The 18,934-nt window shown below is 37.3% G+C and overlaps 1 long non-coding RNA gene across 1 annotated transcript in view; it reads right to left on the reverse strand.

Moving 5' to 3' along the window:
* Nucleotides 1-18,934, reverse strand: part of LOC144370204 (uncharacterized) — a 40,204-nt gene that overhangs the window by 12,561 nt on the left and 8,709 nt on the right. The gene's annotated exons all lie outside the window — the stretch shown is intronic.

The raw sequence follows: 18,934 nt of genomic DNA on the forward strand, positions 1-18,934 counted from the left end.
GTTTTTTTATTTTTAACTTATGTTTCTCAAGTAATCCTGAAAAGTATTCTCTCAAAGCAGGGAATGATAAAAACAGCAGTTTGTATAAAACCAAGAATGGTGTAAAAGAGATCTTTCAATTAGGCACATCTGGGTAAAACAAGAGCTGGCAGCTGCTGCCCTGGCTGGCTGCAGTCTACTGGGTCCTGTGCTGGTAACACATGAGAGCTCAGGGCCCCTGGGATGCTGCCTCCCCGACCTGCCTCCACAGCATATATACTGTTAGGCAAGAAACATGAGCAGCTTTAAATGAATGATACCCAACTTTGAGCTACTATCTTCTTCTTTTCAAGTTCAGGGATAGATGCAAACAACACTTTCAGGAAGACCTGCACCTTCGAAATAGCTAGGTAATACACCAGTTCTGTGAAATACTGGTTTGTAAGGAAAACAAAGGACCAAAAAGAGGAGGAAAAAAGCTGGGAACAATTAATTCTGTGTGCCTGAGATCTGAGGAAGGAAGAAGGGCAGAAGAAAAAGGAAAAAAAATGCAAAGAAAAAAATTACAAAAAAATAAGCAAAAAGCTGCTGTTTAAAAATGACCGTGTGCCATAGGAGTGGAGCTGACTGACAGCACAAGGAGCCTGCACCAGCCTCTGGCCTAAGTCAGGTCTGGATGCAGAAAGCAGGGCATCACCAGGAGTATCAGGTGTCCACCTGAAGAGTAGATGCTTTTGCCCCTGTGCTGAGCACAAGCCTGAACCAGCCTGCAGGAGAAAAGAAGGCATGTGGGCTAAATGTGAGATGCTTGGCTGTCCCTAGAGTCTACTGTGCACCAGCCACACTGGCCAACAAACAGGCATATGAGTCGCCCAGCAGATCCACACCTGCCTGTAGGTCCTCAAAGAGAGTAACAAATTCCTATTCATTAAAAAAAAAAAAAACACTTGTAGCTGGGAATAGTGGCAGGCCTGCAATTACAGAAACTCAAGAGGCTTGGGCAGGAGGATTGCAGGTTCAAGGCCAGCCTCAGAATCTTAGCAAGGTCCTAAGTAACTTACCAAGACCCTGTCTCAAAATAAAAAAGATGGGGATGGGGATGCAGCTCAATATTAAAGAGACCCTGAGTTCAATCCCTGGTGCCAAAAACTAATAAACAAAAAAGAACTCAAAATGCTTATAAAGCAAAAGAATATAAAAAAGAAAAACTCTAAGCAAAGCCAAAACAGAATGGTAAACAAGAAGAAAAATATTTACAACTGGAAAAAAGATAAAAGAATTAATTCTTAATATAACAAACTCCTAAAAACTGGCACTAGTTCACTAAAAAAGGAAAAGGAGAAAATGCTACAAAGAGACAATTAAAAATTCACATGACCCTTAAACATGAAAACCACCAACTCTGCTAATTAAGAGAAATGCAATTTACACAGCTCATCAGTTTGACCAGGAAATATTCCAAGGTTGGATGGTCTGCTCTGAAGGCAATGTGTTATCTCCTAGGATGGAATGTCTGGTGATACCCTGGAGTACCCACCCTTGAAATACATGGCTTTTTCACTCCTAGAAATCTACTCACAGAGAGACTGGTAAAAATGTGAAGTGACATATGCAAGAGGATTTCCATTATGACATTATTTTAATAACAAAAGAAGGAAAACAAGTCAAAGGTCCACCAGTAGTGAACAGGTTGAATAGACTACAGAACATCTACACAATGGAGAAGAAAAAACAAGGAAGACTTCTAAGCGCCTGTAAAAATAAATGTTACAAATACGAAACTGCTATCATATCTTACCATATGCTTACCATAAGGCTCATATGGTAGGTGTATGTTTAAATTTTTAAGAAAATGCCAACTAATTCCTAGGTTGTACCATTTTACATTTTATGTGCAGTGTATGAAAGTTCCAGATGCATGCTTCACTGCCAACAATGCAGCCTTTTCAACTTTAGACATTCTAATAGATGTTTAGTAGTGTCTCATTGTGGTTTCAACTTGTATTTTCCTAACAACCAATGCTGCTCAATATCTTTTTTTTAATCTATTTATTTGCCATCTTTAAGTCTTCTCTAGGGAAATCTGCTCAAATCTATTGAGTATTTTTTAACTAGGTTGTTTACTTTTCTCAATATGGAGATTGGAGAGTTCTTTACAATATTTTAGACACAAGTAAGATATATGATGTACACATTTCTTCCAATCTGGGGCCTGTCTTTTCAATCTCCTCACACCGACTTTTGAAAACAGACATTCTTAATTTAGATAAAGCCCGCCATACAGTTTTCCCTCTATGTCCTAAGGAATTGGTTCCAGGACCCACAGATTTTGGTACCCACAAATACGTTCTTAATGTAAAAGAGCATGGTATTTGCATATAACCTAAGCATATACTCTGATATACTTACAAATCATCTCCACATTACTTATTAACCAATACAATGTAAATGTTTGTAAAGATAGTTGTTATGCTATAATATTTTTGGATAGAAAAATGTCTGCACATGTTCAGAATAAGAATCAATATTTTCCAAATACTTTCAATCTGAAGTTGGTTTAATGTGTGGATATGGAACTCTCAGAATCAGAGGACTAGCTGTGTATACATTTTGTTCTTGTATGGATCATGATTTTGGTGTCTTATAGAACAGATCTTAGATTTCTAACTTGAGATTAGAAGGATTTTTTCCTTTGTTGTACGAGTTTCTATTTTTAGTTTTTATATTTAAGTCTTCAATCTATTTTTGTTAATTTTTACCTATGGCTAGTGATATGAATTGAAGTTTCATTCTTTTGCATATGGATGACCAATAGATGAAAGGCCTATTCTTTCCTCAGTGAACTGCCTTTGCATCAGGCCTCATTTTTAAGTAGTTATTATTTTGTCTTTCTTGTGCAAAATGAGGTACTAGTTTCTCTTCCAAAAAAATGCCTACAATTATCAGAAATATAACAAAGGGAAAATAAAAATAAAACTACCCAAGAACGCTGAGGGTCAAAACACATGATACAAAGGAAGCCTGCAAAAGATGGGAGCGGAAAGGAAGTCTAGGTTGTATACATGGCTCTAGGTAGGAAACAGAAGTTTAAATACCTGGAAGGTAAGTCACATGCTTTTAGCATCTTTGACTTTATAATACTAGTTTTTGTCCTCACTGTTCCACACTCAAATTCAGTTATATACACATACACGTTATTATTAACTGGCGAGCACAATGGCATGTTTTGCTCATGAACAACAATGTGATGAAGCTTCTATGTCTGCAGTACAGAGCCCCATGTAAATGACTAAACAGAAAACAGTAATAAGCATAGAATCCGTTATTTCTGAATGCAGACCTAGAGTTCAGCAGGCGGCAGCTCTGGGAATGCTAGAGCCACAGGGGCTCTGATACAACTAAGCACGAGTACCTTACAGTTCATCTTGTCAAGCTCCTTTTCCTGTAACCCAACCCCTGTGGCTGTCCTCTCAGCTAACTACACAGCTGTTCAGATTTTTTTTTGAATGTGTATGTACTAGTAACATAAGATCAGCAATGTAATAGAGATATTAAAATGCTACTTAATGCTCAGATATTCTCAACATCTTTGCTCATGCTTATAAATATCACAAATAAAAGCACACTTCAACTCCATGTTCAAAATGTGTTTATCAACCTCGGTTTAATTTTAAACAAATTTAAAAAGACTTTTCAAAAATTTAGGGGTTTCTTAAAAGTATATTCTCTACTAACCTCTTCTTTTAGAAAGAAAAAAGAAATTTTAAAATTGCCCAATATGGAAGGGCACAGATGCATGCTGTTGTCAAGGGGCCACCTTTCCTGCTACTCCAGGGCAGGACTAGAGACAGGAACTCCCAGCTATGTGGCCACTCCAGCTCAAAGGGACCCTTCCTCACATGCATCTTGCCTCACCCACTCCTCAGGATGTATCCATCTGCTTTGCTGCTGAATACAGATATTTTTTCACTTCTCTGGAAATTTGTTTTAATGTCACAGTCAAATCAAACCATTCTGTGCCGAGTCCCACAGCTACTATATCAGTCAGCAAACACAGTATGTACGTATGGTGTGTTACAGGGCCCTTGGCCACCGCAGGTGCTGTGTGAGATAAGTCAGGACAGAGCTTGGGCCCTGCAGTTTCCACATCCACAGGTAAGCCACCAGTATACCGAGGGAGCTGCCAGTCAGCAGCAACCTATATTTTTTGCTAGTAACTAAGTGATCCTAAATCAGAAGGGAGTATTTTTGTCAGTGCTAAATATCTGTGGCAATTTGGTATCTTACTCGAATGCTAAAGCAGCTAACTAAAAGCTTTTCTAAAAAAAAATAAATGCTGAGGAAATATTATATTTTCTTCTCTCTGAAAAACAGTACCCTGGTTTTCAAATTCATTAAATAGAAGAAAATTTCAAGTTTCCTCTATCTAATGAATCACTGATATCTTCCATCTTTTGGTGAGATATGGAGAGTCATCCCCAAAACAAGCCTCTATCAGACTGTGGGCAGCCAACTGTGCCAACCCAACACACGAGCGCGCTTTGTTTCCTTCAGCAGAAAGGAATGCCGCTCCCTGTCCCAGAGCTCTCCACACAACCCGGGCTGCTGTGCAGACAAGCAAGGGCCAGATCAGAAATCACTTGGGAACACAGGGCAACTTCCCTCTATACAAGGAAAGGGCATGAGTCCACCAAGACCTCTGTTGTGACAGACATAGAGGGCACTGGGGTTGTGGGTCACCACAGGTAAGATCCTGTCTACCTGACTGACTCTCAGGTCTCACCCTTTATGAAGTGAGGAAGGCAGAATGACTTGCCATTGTGAATGCTCGGAGAAGCTCCCCGTCTCCTCTTCCTGCCTATCCCCCAGGCACAGTGCTCTGAGCCCCCACAACACCAAGCAAGCATCTCTCACATTTGGGGTGCAGTGACACACTCCAAGTCCCAGGCTGTCATCAAGATAGGAAAAAAAAACGAGCTCCCCTCCCCTACTAAGAAACCAATTCTTCTCCAGCAAAGAAGCCCTACCTCCTCTCTCAGGTCTTCTACAAAGCAGAGACCACCAGGGTGCAATTTATGCCTGTACTGTTTTCCAAGTGTGACACTCGCAGGAGAGTGACTCATGTGGGGTCTGTTCTATTTACAAAGGAGCTGGGTTTCTGAGAGGAGCCACTGGAGAATGGTAAATACAAGTCAATCATAGCTGATCAAGTATTCATTATAAAAGACAGAAGCTGTGGTTTCCACTGATATAAGCTCCCAAAGAGCCTGTAAAAGAAAAAGGAGAAGGGAGCCAAATGTGGAGTGTATGCCAGGACAGAGGAAATTCTCATTTACTCCTTTGATTCTGAACAATCTCTTTCTTCCCTGATAATACCATGGCCCTTGTACACTCCATTCAACAACTCTCTGGGTCAATTTTTATACTGACAAAGCAAAGAATGATTCACCCTGCCCTCTCTACGTGCTGTCATTACATACAATTGTCACTGCATACATCCACAGATTCAACTATCCAAAGACCGAGTGAAGGGAAAAACAAACAAACACTGCATCTCTACTGAACATGCGCAGACTTTTTCTTGATTTATCCTTATTCTATAAACAAGACAGTATAACAATCATTCACATAGAATTTAGATTGTCTTAAGTACTATAAGTAATCTAGAGATGATTTAAAAATCTAAGGGAGGATGTGTGTAGGTTAGGTTCAAATACACCGGTTTATATAAGAGCCTCTTTAGGTTCTGGTACCCACAGAGGGAAGAGGATCCTAGAATCAATCCCTTACAGGTGCTGAAGAATGACTGTAATTTAATGTGGTACAGTATTAGATAATTTTCTTCTGATCTAGTTCCTTCAACATTCTATTGTTAAGTGGTTCTTTTATGTCTAATTGAACTACAAAAGCTGCTGAGGAAATCCTTTGATCTAATAACCAATCTCTCTTTTCTACCTTTTCTCTTTATATATAGGAAGAAAAAGCAGAAGTTATTTTTTAAGACTTTTACATATGATCAAGGAAATATTGGTACCTTGGGGGGAAAAACACCCTAAAACAGCAAGCAGAGAACATGAATCTGCAGCTTATTACATGCCAGCCCTGTTCTAATTCCCACAACAAGCCTTTGAGGTGAGGCCACAAACCCCATGGCACAGATGGGGACTGGGGACCCAGGACCCATCGGCAGGCTTAACATGCACATATATCACCATGCTACCTCTTCTATCTCTCTAAGGACAACAGAGTCCAGGTGGCTGTCTTTGCAGGTCCTAACTTCACAGGGCTAAGATCAAATAGGCAGAGATACTTGGATGACCAATGCATTAAGATATTGCAAACAAAAACCCAGAAAAACAGCTGAAGTAGCACAGTATTAACGTTAAGATATCACAGGGGATGAATACAACATGTCTTGACGAAATTAAAATAAAAACATCATAAAATCCCATGAAAAGAAATGAAGCCATTAACACCAACCTTTTAATATGGAGGTGCCAAAATCTTGATTTTCACATTCTGACTACTAGGCTGTAATTACATTTGGTGCAGACATATATTTAATGAGAATAGGCAAACTTTCTGTTTCTATATCAATTACTACTAGTGACTTTTTTTTCTTCCTAGTTCTACCTTTTAAGTCCACTGTATGTATAACATTTTTAGTTTTAAAAATGACAATACAGCCATTTACTCTTTGTGGATTTGTTGGCTTGTTTTTGTGTTTTTGGTACCAGAAACAGCTCAGGGGTGCTGACCCACTGAGCTACACCTCCAACCCTTTTTACTTTCTATTTAGAGACAGGGTCTCACTAAGTTGCTTTGGTCTTTGCTAAGTTGCTGAGGCTGGCTTTGAACTCATGATCCTCCTGCCTCAGCCTCCCAAGCTGCTGTGACTATAGGTATGCGCCACTGCGCCCAGCAGGTCATTAACTCTTAAGAAAATAATTCATCACACAATTCCTCAAACAAGATGCTTTCATTGCTTGAAATAATTTCTACAAAAATCTTTTATAAATACAAAATGAAAAACAAGTTTGAACATCAGACTACAAATACTAAGTGAGTTCCAACTCAAGGGAAATTAGGCAAAATTAATTTGGCAGTTACCATTTTCATGTTTAGCAAGATGCAAAAATTTGGGGGCTTTCTATATTGTGTAATATGAAATGAAAAAATAACTAGAACTTTGGAAATTATCAGGTATTCTGATCTCAGATACTCATCTTTATCAGTAAATTTTGACCTGTATCCTAAAAACCAAGACTATAAAAGAAATCTTCCTTTACATTAGGTTTGTAACACATTCCTACAGAGACAGAAGGATGGCAAGTTTAAGGCCAGTCTGGGCAACTTAGTGAAATCCTGTCTTTAAAATAAAACTTCTAAGGGCTGAGGGCACAGCTTAGTGGTAGGGGGCTTGCCTAGCTTACACGAGACCCTGGGTTCAATCACCAGTATTGTAAAAATCAATCAAACAAAAAAAGAAAAACTTCAAGAACAGACCAATTTGCAGTATTTTTCACGGGCCCAATGCTATCCTGTGCGCACACCTCAGCAGGCCTCCCTGCTCAGAACAAGAGCCTCTCCTTCATTCTGAACCAAATCTCAGCCAGCATAGTAAGGAGCTGGCTTTTACAGATGCATGGTCCTTCTGTGATCCCAAATGCTGATCTCTGAAGAGCCAAGGAAGACTGCAACTAGAAGGAGTTTTGCAAGCTGCTCACTGAGGCAGTGTGCCTAGCACCTCATCTGGTTCCTTGTGAATTAACACTCAGAACCTCTTTTTTGAAATAGTGCATCAAAATTATCTAAATATATCACCATATAGTGGATAATTTTTGTATACCTCAGAGTAAAGTGTTAAGACAAGTAATTCTTCTGCATACAAATTGTATTTTAATGATGTGATATATAGCATCATTCAAGCAGACAAACTATAAATATATTGGAATAAATTAACATAAGAAGTCAAGTAAGCAAGCTAAGTAAGGAGGGAAAATAATTACATTTCTAACTAATTAAAATGGAAATAAAACTAATGTCCTTTCTGGCATAAAGATCCATCCATAAACAAATTAGCAAAAAGAAATTAACAAAGTGAATGTGGACTGTCTTGAACGGCCAGGCTATTTCTGCAGGGCTGCACCGTGTGTGGAGGAGGTCATCTCTGGATGGTGTGCCCCAAATTGTGCTGATTCCTGGAATTTGCCAGATTGCTTTTATTTGAGGCTAAAAGATGAAGCACAAATGATGCTGTAGAAGGAAGCCACAGAAAATACTCCCTGAGGAGGGAGCATGTGGGCAGGAGGGGCTTCCTGACAACAGCAGGAGGTCTGGAGGGCACAGACACAGGACGGGATGTGCAAAGGGACGGGAGATGAAACCATCAGGGCCAGGATGGGTTTATGCTTTCTTTGGTGGGCAATGAGAATCACTGAAGGTTCTGGAGTAAAGTCAACCTGGACATCACATGGACATAAACGTACTGAGGAGAACACAGAATCCCAGAGTCTAGTTACAAATGTGAGACTGGCTCGGGAGGCAGGTAATACGAGTCTGAATTAAGAGGGTGGCAGGAGAAATAAACATAATTCTAAAAATAAGAGACAGGTCGTCTCCAACAGCAAATGGCCCAATGTCCCTTCAGTTAATACAAAGTGTCAAGAACTGCCTGCAGGGGCGCCCACCTGTGTGCCCTCTGGGCAATCAAGATCACGCTGCCAGGACCACTTCCCCAACACCACAGTATTTCTCTAAACTAACAAAAATCCTACATGGCAGAAGGGTACAATTAATATCTAAGATTAAATATTTTTAACTACCTATGTGCCCTTGGAAAAGGTTCTAAGACTCAAGATCTACTGAGTCTAATGCTTATAGACTGAAACTGAAATGTTTCAAACTACCAAAAGTTGGAATGAGGTTTAAGTTTGTGTTTATAAAAGGGTTTACATATATCCTAAAGTTCCCAAATGGGCAATAGGTTTGGAATTTCAGTCTCCTAGTAATCTATATTATAAAGTCACTAAATATATACATTATAATATGTTTACATTTCTCAGCATCAGAGAAGACTAATTAGATGTTGGCATGAGTAGCCCAGCATAAGAAATTTCAAGTTCAAAATAACCCGAGGGTGATAATCCATATTTCTGATGATATCTTTTGTTATAATTTTTTAAAGTTTAATACGATCAATTTAAACTGTCCTCAAGAGCAGTTTTTTTCTGACAGTATCATGAAATACAATGACGTCAGACATTTCATCTCCTCTTTACTATATAGCTTTTAATTTGCTTCCCACATGTGTAATCTCTGAGTGGTGGCAGAACTACAAAAGAATGTCATTTTTAAAAAGAAGGAGCTTTGCACAGCTGCTTGCAATAAAATAACCAAACCTCACAGCAAGGGCTGATTAAGATAAATATAGTAACAGATGCATAAGTCTGAAATAGATCTGAGAAAAACTGTTGCAGAGGACATTTCCATGACTGTCCTGACAAGCAATTTCTAATAATTAAGTAGGCCTATGCATGTACATGTACACGTTTTTAATATAAAGACTATTTATAATGTCCCTTTACCAGTTAATAGAGTCATAAAATAAAAATTTTATTTTAAACTATCAAATGCTAAGTTGGTACACAATAGAATTATCACTTAGAAATGACCTTTATTGTTTAAAACCAAGTATAATTTGAATTAACTTGGAAAACGTCATTTTTTCCCACTGTCAAAAACAAGCTAATTGCTCATGAATTGAAGCACTGTTAAGTTATGCAGCTCTATTTTAAAAACAGATAATTAAAGGATAAGCTCTAAGTTCTGGCATTTTATCTTCCATTCTACAGGAATTAAATATAATCAAATTTAAATAATGTCATATAAACATTTTGTTTCAGTTTCAACTTATCTTAGAAACAACAAAGACTGATCATTTGTAATCTATGAAAGTATCTGAAACTGCTTTTGGCTAGTCTATTAAATCGGTCAGTGAGGCTTAAACTGTAAAACAAATACAATCTACCCAGACTGCAACAATTAAGCTTACAGTTTATTTAGTGACAAAAAATAACACCTTTATTATTGAAACCAAGACCATGATGATTCTAAAAGCCTTCCTCCCATAATGAAGTAACAAGTGGACTGAACTGCTGGCCCACTCTAAAAACCCATCTTTGGGTGCAGGAGTTAAAGCAGGTGGCAGCCTTTCTTCACTACCCTGACCAAGTAGGAATGTGGGTTCTATTTCTGGAATGTCTATTCTGCACCACTGCTCTGTGTTGTACTTAGAATCATGCCTTTTTGGTTTGTTTTTTTAGAGAAACCCTAGAAGTCGGGCATTGTAATAAGGTTGACTTTGTTCTTTGCCTTCCCATAAGATTGTCATTTACATGAAAAGGCTGTTGGTATTTTAACTAGGAATTCATTGAATCTATACAGATCAACTTGAAGAGACATGACATCTTTAAAATATTGCATTTGCCAACTCTTGCACATGTTATCTCTCTTATAGAACTGTTTATCTCAGCCATGTTCTGTAGTTTTGAGTACACAGACCTTTCATGTCTGGTATATTTATTTACCATTCCATAACTTTTAATGCTTATTAAAAATCAGTGATTTTTAACACTTATTTTTTCAATGTTCATTGCTAGTACACATAAATAGGATTCATTTTGTATTTTGTCTTTGTATCCAGAGTTCCTACTTAATTCATTTAATTCTAATAATGTTTTTGGTAGGTTCCTTCAAATTGTCTCCAAATTTGATCAAGACATCTGTGAAAAGGAAGAAGAATCAAAATCTCTAATTTGTATGTCTCCTATACCCTTTTTCTTGCTTCTACTGCACTGGTTAGAATCTACAGCACAATGATGTATAGAAAATTAGTGGACATTTTTGTCTTGTTTCTATTTTTGGCAGAAAACTGTTCAGTTTCTCATCATTATATATATATGTTAGTCAGAGGTTTTTTTGTAAAAGGCCTTTATCAGGCCCAAAAGGTTTCCTTCTGTTCACAACATTCATTTTTTTTATGATGAATCAATAATGAATTTCATCAAATGCCTCTTCTTGCAAGTATTGAGATCATTACATATCCCCCTCCCATTAATATGGCAAACTATACACTGATTTATACAGGAGATAATGGCTAAGGATGTAGCTCGGTGGCACAGTGCTTGCCTGATATGCACAAGGTCCTGGGCTGGACTCCATGCACTGATAACAAATAAAATCTTTCATGAATAAGGTAAATCTTACTTCGTCTATTGTTATTGGCTTTAATGTGCTAAAATTTAAAGAATTTAAGAATCTATATTTATTAAGGATTCTAGTCTATGGATTTCTTTCTTTATAATATCTTTGTTTGATTTTGTTAGGAAGGTAATTCTGTCCTCATAAAATGAGTTAGAAAGCATTCTCTCCTCTAGTTTTTAGAAGAACTTAAAGATTTGATAATAGTTCTTCTTTAAATGGCTGAGAGAATTTAGCAGTGAAGCCATCGGGCTCCAGAGTTTTCTTTAGGGGAAAAAATTGTTAATTATGAATTCAATTTCTTTAAAAAGTACAGAGGTATTCAGACTTCCTTTCTGTTCATGCCAGTTTGGATAAGTATGTGTCTTATAAGCTGAATCTGCTGGCATAAAGTTGTTCCTAATATTCTGATTATCCTATAAATAAATGTCTGTAGAACCTGTAGTGACGACCTATTTTTCTTTCAATCTTGATATTGTTAATCCATATGTTTCTCTCCCTCCTTGACGAGATTCAGGGTTAACTTTTTTTTTTTAATTTTCAGAGAATGAGTTTTGGTTTCAATGATTTTTCCCTACTATCTGTGTATAGTCAAGTGCACTTATTACCACTCATAAGGCAAAAGTAAATTAGGAAAGTAACTCTAGACTCTTTTTCTACCATAGCTTTTAAAGATTAATTTTTCTTAAAAAATTAGCCAGGCACAGTGGCACACACTTTTAATCCCAGCAACTCAGGAGGTTGAGACAGAATTTCAAGTTTAGAGGCCAGCCTCAGCAACTTAGTAAGACCCTGTTTCAAATTTCTTTTTAAAAGGTACAGAGAAGGGGGAGTCTGGGAAGGCAGCTCAGTGGTAAAGTGCCCGAGTTCATTTCAATTCCCAGGTTTAAAAAAAAAAAAAAAGAATTACTTCAATTACTTGTGCACGCGCATGCGCTCTCTCTCTCTCTCTCTCTCTCTCTCTCTCTCTCTCTCTCTCTCTCTCTCTCTCTCTCTCTCTCTCCTCTCTCTCTCTCTATACACACACACACACACACACACACACACACACACACACACACTACATTGTTTTCCTCAAGTTCAAGCTATTTTCTAATCTTTCTTGTGATTTCTTCTTTGATCCATGGGCTACTTAATAAAATATTTTCTTAATTTCCAAGTATCTGGGGATTTTTTATATATTTTTCTGATGCTGATTTCTAATTTAATTTTGTTGGATAATTTGGCCCTAATAATGCATGATCCTTGGGTTTCTAGTTAATTTACAGGGTGTTCTACAAATCCTCATTATTCAACTATTCAGAATTTCAAGGTTTTTTTTTGTTTTTGTTTTTTAGTTTGCTCTTGTGTAAACTCTGGAAATTATTCTGCTTACAATTATCTGACCATTCTTTGCCCTGATCTTGAAGACTTATGTAAGCACATCTTAGGTGTCTTCAGCAACAAACTCAAAAGTCACCTCCATGCAAATTTCTAAAACTATTTTCTGTGTGGCTACTACTTCTCCTGTACTGCATCTCACCTGTTTAATCTACTTTAGCCTTCCCAGAGATGCTTTCCCAAATTGCTTGGGTTCCTCTTTTTTGCACTGAATTTGGAAAATACCTCTATGTAGAAAGTTTCAGAGATTTTAGGACTTCTCTTGTGTGATTCTTTTCTCTCAGACTCACAGATCTATATCGTCTGTAATCCAATGTCTGAAAATAAATGTTTTATATATTTGCCCCAATTTCCTAGTTTAAGGAGAAAGGGCAAATATGGTCTCTTATTATTGCAACATGGCTAGAAGAATAAGGGTATACTCCTGAATTGAACATGAAGTTGAAGTTTGAAACTGGGCTAAACTGAGAAGGTATTTTTCTCTTAAATAATCATACTATATAAAGGTACAGTATGAACCACAAATGTTTTAAGAAAAAGTGTTAAATTTAATAATGGGAAAAAAGAATTATTCATTCGAAATTTTGTTCTTGGTGTTCAAATTGATGACTAAATTTTAAATGACAAGAGTTAAGCAGAAATTTACATATAACTTTATTTCCAAAGGCTCTATCAAATTATTTAAAGTCAATGATTTAAATTAACTCTTTAGTAAAACTTCATTATAGGTCTGACTTAGTAAAATGCCAGGTTAGAATACATTTTAAGTGTTTCATTTTTTCAAATATGTGTACATAAAATATTCTAAATAATACACAAGTATTTGTTTCCACAGTTTCTCTCTCCATTATATCTTAGTGCCCAGAATAAAATTTCTGATAATTCTTGTGGTTCATTCTTCTGGTAGTTATCTGTATATCCCCTAGTACACTTAATATGTATGTTTCTGGATTGAATAACCATTAAGTATCTATTCATTCTCCTATATGTAAAAATTAAAAATTTAACTTGCCCACACTAATCTTCAACCACCCCTCCCAATTTTTTGTCTTTCTACTATGTGATTATAAGTAAACAGAATATAATTAGATTCCCTATTCCACCAAGTCGACCATGTACATCAATTTTTCAGTGATACTAGAACCTCAATACACTTTTCTTCTGAGGAAGTTTCTGACCCGGGGTTGGTTGGTTAGCTATACTTCTTTAACAATGTCAAGACTTTACATCATTGGGACCATTTACGCCTTGGGGTAAACAGCAATTGTGACTTCTTTAAAGCCTAGTCCAAGTGGTAGAAAATCAACCACCAGCATTCTCATGATACATAAATACCATTTAATACCAGGCCAAGAATGTGTTAAAAATTACATTTCATTCTTAATAATTAATGTTTTGATCTCCAGCAAATCAGAAAATTCTAGTTTGGGGACAATTCGACCTACTTTTCTTGCGGATCATTTAAAAGAATGACCTTCACTCACAAATTAAGGAACAAATGGAGGTTTTCTTGGGATTTCTAATTGCTTTCTTTCTATGAGCAAAGGATTCAGAGGAAACAAGTTATCTTAAAGTTGTTAATCCTTGATTTGCTTCAGGAGTACTCCTGGTTCCATTTGGAATGGCTGTTGTCTAGACCTATTTTACCATTATTCTGACTGTCAAATTAGTATAGTCACTGTATTTTCCCAGAACTTTCCCAGAAAGTTCTAATATCTTGCTTGTTTGACTCTTCCCAACCCCCTACTTTTTGCTAGTTATTAGACTTATTATCTTCTCTCTCTTTCTCTCTCCTCTCTCTCTCACACACACATACACACACACACACACAAAAAAAAAAAATCTATGCAGGAGGCAAATGACAATGTCCAGTGCTTAATCTGCCGTCTTTCCCATACCCTTAAATGATTTTGATGGAAAGACTATCATGGAAAGAAACAATCACACAAAAGTCCAGAGGAGACCATAATAAAATGTCATGTACTGATGCCTAACCTTCAAAAATAATTTTAAGCAAATAAAATTTGTGGCCTCTATATTAATAAACTCTGAGCAAAGACCTCTATGACTGGCTTCTATGAATAAGAATTACAAAATATGGACACCCATTTATAAGATTTCACAGAACAATTGCCCTGAAGGGGCCACCAGGGCTCAAAGAGTGCAATCCTTTTCTTTAACACATGAAAGAGCTCAAGAGTGTTCACCGAGGACTAGCACTACTAAAAATAGTACTCAAAGCCACAGGCTCAGGCAATCCTACTCTGCCCAATAATTGAGCAGCAACTGTCCCTACCTTATTGACATCTTAATCACAAGTAACAATACAAGGTATGTTTAGCTGAATAGAAACATGCTGTCTAGGCCCGACTGTAAACTTTACAAAAAAAGTATAAAACACAATGACATTTTATAGAAACTATAATCATGCAGCAGAATGTATGCACACTCTGCATGTATTTCACTTTATGTGCACTTTGGTGGATTAGCACAAAGCTAATCAGGTTCAAACTTAATCTCCAGCACCATGATCCAGGTCTCCTGGTTTTCAGTCCAGAGAGCAGAAAAGGGAGTCTTAACTTCACCAACTGCAGCACTGCCCAAATTTACCATTGACAAGACACACTAAAAAGGTACCCTAGCTACAAATGCAAAACTCCGAGGGATAACTAGCATACATACAGTGCTCTATGAATTATAAAGCAGTTTTAAAATGTAGCAAGTACAATAAATCTTCAATAACTTTATAATAAAGGCATTATCACTTTCATTTTGCATACAAAGAAAAGCTTAGAGAACTTGCCATGATAAGTAACCTACAATACAATTAATACATTATCTAAATGCATTCTCCTCAACTCCCATCCCATCACGTAAGATGAGTCCATCTTTCACACAGACCATTCACTAGCTCCTTCCTCAGGATGTCTGGTTCTTGTTGAATGGCTTTAACAGCCAAGTAGATTACCTTGAGTTTTTCAAATTTATATTTTCAGTTTTCTGAATATGCTGATCTGCTTGTCCCCTGGGAGAAACTAGCCATGAAGCACAAATTAACAGGGAGGGAGTGCCCTTCTCCCTCAGTTGTGTCTGCACAACTGGAGAGCTAAGAGCAATCCAGCCCAATGCCCCAGCCTTGCTGGTAGTGGTTTAAGGGAGCCTAGTTCTAGCATATGGGGACATTTGTTGCAGAAAGAGCAAGAAAGGACTTTGTTTCCCTTTCCTATTTTCTTTTCCCCACTCTGAGCACTGCCCTTATCCTGAGGCCCCTACCACTTTTTCTATATGAGCTCTTGGAAGAAATATAATAGTGTAAATTTGCTGATTCTGGCCCCTCCATTCACAAATACTGTACTACTGCCTAGGCCCACTCCAGGCTCACATATCTGTCCCACTGACTTCCGACCTCAGCCGTGGGATGCCCTGGTCTTGAAACATTAACTCTACAGGGATGCCTTGAAGGAAGGCAAAATGAAGACCATATTAAAAGACTTGGCATCAACCTCCTCTCAAGAGCCAAAAAAACATCATCATTCGAAATTCAACTTGCTTTTTACCATTATAAGTGTCTTTGCACAGAGGTACTGTTTTCTTTTATACTTGAAAGCAAAACTAAACTTTGGGTTAAATTAGGTTCTGGCACTATCCCATAGGCCTTCTCGTTCTATAAAACATTTCTATAATGGGAACATACTCTGGGAGGTTAGAATAAACTCATTCCAACATCACTCATTCATTCCTATGCTGGGAAAGCACAAAATCTAAAGTGTATGTAAACCCTGCAAATGTGAAAAGAACATACACACACTGAAGAAAACATGACACCACATAGATATATTTCTTAAAACCCCAGTTTTAATGTTAATACATCAGGTGCTATTATTTCAGTATCTTCTTTTTAAAGTAATTTGATACCTACTCAATTGGGATACATTTAAATATATTCAAGGATATGGTGTATACTAGAACATCTAGGCATATATTTAACAGACAAGAATAAAAACAAGCTGCTGTTATGACTAATCTATCATGGCGTAACCTATTGAGGTGCTATTATTCAGATAATTAACATTTTCTAAATATCTGAGAAACCATTTTTTATGCACCTTCTCATAAAAGATGGACTAATTTACAGAAATGCTGTCTAGGAGACCAAGGTGAAAAGATGTGATAAAGACAGTGATCCAAAAGAAACACAATACAGTGACAGACCTAAATACAAATCCTCGAATTTTCCTTTTAATTACTTCATACTCAAGACTGAAAAAATGTTTATTTTCTTTTTAATACATAATTCACTCAACAAAATTTAATTTCAATAGAAAACAAATACCTCCAATGATAAAAGTATATTTTATTCTGTATAAGTGAATTTAAAAACCATTATAATGCTTGAACTTTAGTCATCTTATATACTTCGTACCCCATCACATTAAAAACAAAAGAGAAAAGGAAGTACTTATTTTGTTTACTTTCACAATGCATTACATAAAAATCCAGTGTAGGGGATGTTTTAGTTGGTCTACCCCTTCATATAAGACACTGTATCCAGTGACCAACCATGGCTTTAAACACTAGGGCCCTGGGAATCGGTGCTTACCCAAACCTGCACAAACCACATGTTCAACACCCACTACAAAGAGAACAAAGTGCCACCTGGCTGGGTCCACAGGCCCAGTGGAAGAACCACCACCCACAGTGGAGTATAAACAGGCATCAAACTGTATCATGTGAGCCAGCAGGGGACAATTTTACTAAGTTTCATTTTAGATTTTAAGACTATACTTCTAGAGACAATTAAAGTTCTTGTGAAGTTCATAAGGAACTCAAATCAACTCTGGTTAGCATGAGGAAAAAGAGATTTTCAGAAGATTCTCAGGCAGAATCACAGGGAAGCTCTAAAAGGTAACAGCTAACACAAGTAGCCTGTCAGTGCCCAAGGGAAGGGCCAGAGTGTCCCCACAGAGACATCCTCCCACAGCTCCTGCCACCTCTACCTCCTACTAGAGGAAAGCTCTTTAGAAAGTATCAGATAGAGACAAGCAGGTCCCATCCAAGGGCAGAAGAGGCAGAAGGGGCTCTGGCCCACACGCCAGTAAGAACAATCCGTGGCTTCTTCTTGTAGAAACTGGGGTGTTTTCAGGAAGGGAGACAAAAGCTGGGCTGCCAAATCCCAAAAAAATGTCTACTGCAGATCCTCAACAGTCCAGCAATACTGAAATATTTCTCAGTGTAAGTATTAGATAACTTTAAACCACATTCATACTTTCTTGGCTCCTGTCAGACTCAAATACATAATCCTTGTAGGGCAATAAAAGAATAAACAACTTCTGCTTGGCCTTCAGAACTTTCATTCAATTTGTACTGCAATCAACATGAAAAAGAATCAATATTTGACAGGCTGGTACAGCCTGCTTGGTGCCATATGCAGTACCTATCAGATCAAACACTGTAGTTATTCAACCACCAAAATACACTTGTGCACAATCCAAGTAAACTCACAAACTGGTATTCATCACTTTGATGGAGGCTTTAAAAAAACAACACTAATATATAAATTGGAATCCCTGTATCTAGAATGAGTTAAATATTGTCCAAGAAAGGAAGCTATATAAATCTTAATTACAAACATAGATCAAAAGTGCTTCTTTAGTTCGGGCACAGTGGTACATGCCTGCAATCACAGTGGCTTGGAAGGCTAAGGCAAGAGAATCAGTGTCAGCCTCAGCAACTTAGCAAGACCCTGCCTTAAAATAAAAAATTAAAAGGGGCTTGGGATATGACTCAGTGGTTAAGCATCCCTGGGTTCAATACTTGGTATCAAAGGTGAGCATGGGGGGAGGGGGGTCTTTAAAATAGTATTGTAATCTCCCCTCCTATGAATGTTCAGTATTGTGCAATTTAGAAATATCACTGTTAAATGAATATTCAGAATATAGCTGAAAGGAGTTTATATGTGTGTGCGTGTATATAGATATACACACACAAATATGTACATATATATTTGCATTTATATATATATATGTATATATATACATATATATATATATATATATGTTGTAGATGGACACAATATCTTTATTCATTTATTTTTATGTGGTGCTGAGAATTGAACCCAGTGCCTCACACGTGTAAGGAAGGCGCTCTACCACTGAGCTGCAGCCACAGCCCCCTAAAAAGACTTTTGTCTGCTGGAAATGAAGCAAAAATAAATCTGAACTTACAGCAGCAATCATCCAAACTCAATCACAAAATACTTTACAACAAATTAAACAGAAAGAGCAAGCTTCCAAATGGTAACTGTGGTATGTGC

The sequence above is a fragment of the Ictidomys tridecemlineatus genome, chromosome 13 (genome assembly GCF_052094955.1).
Source record: "Ictidomys tridecemlineatus isolate mIctTri1 chromosome 13, mIctTri1.hap1, whole genome shotgun sequence".
Taxonomy (NCBI): Eukaryota; Metazoa; Chordata; class Mammalia; order Rodentia; family Sciuridae; genus Ictidomys; species Ictidomys tridecemlineatus.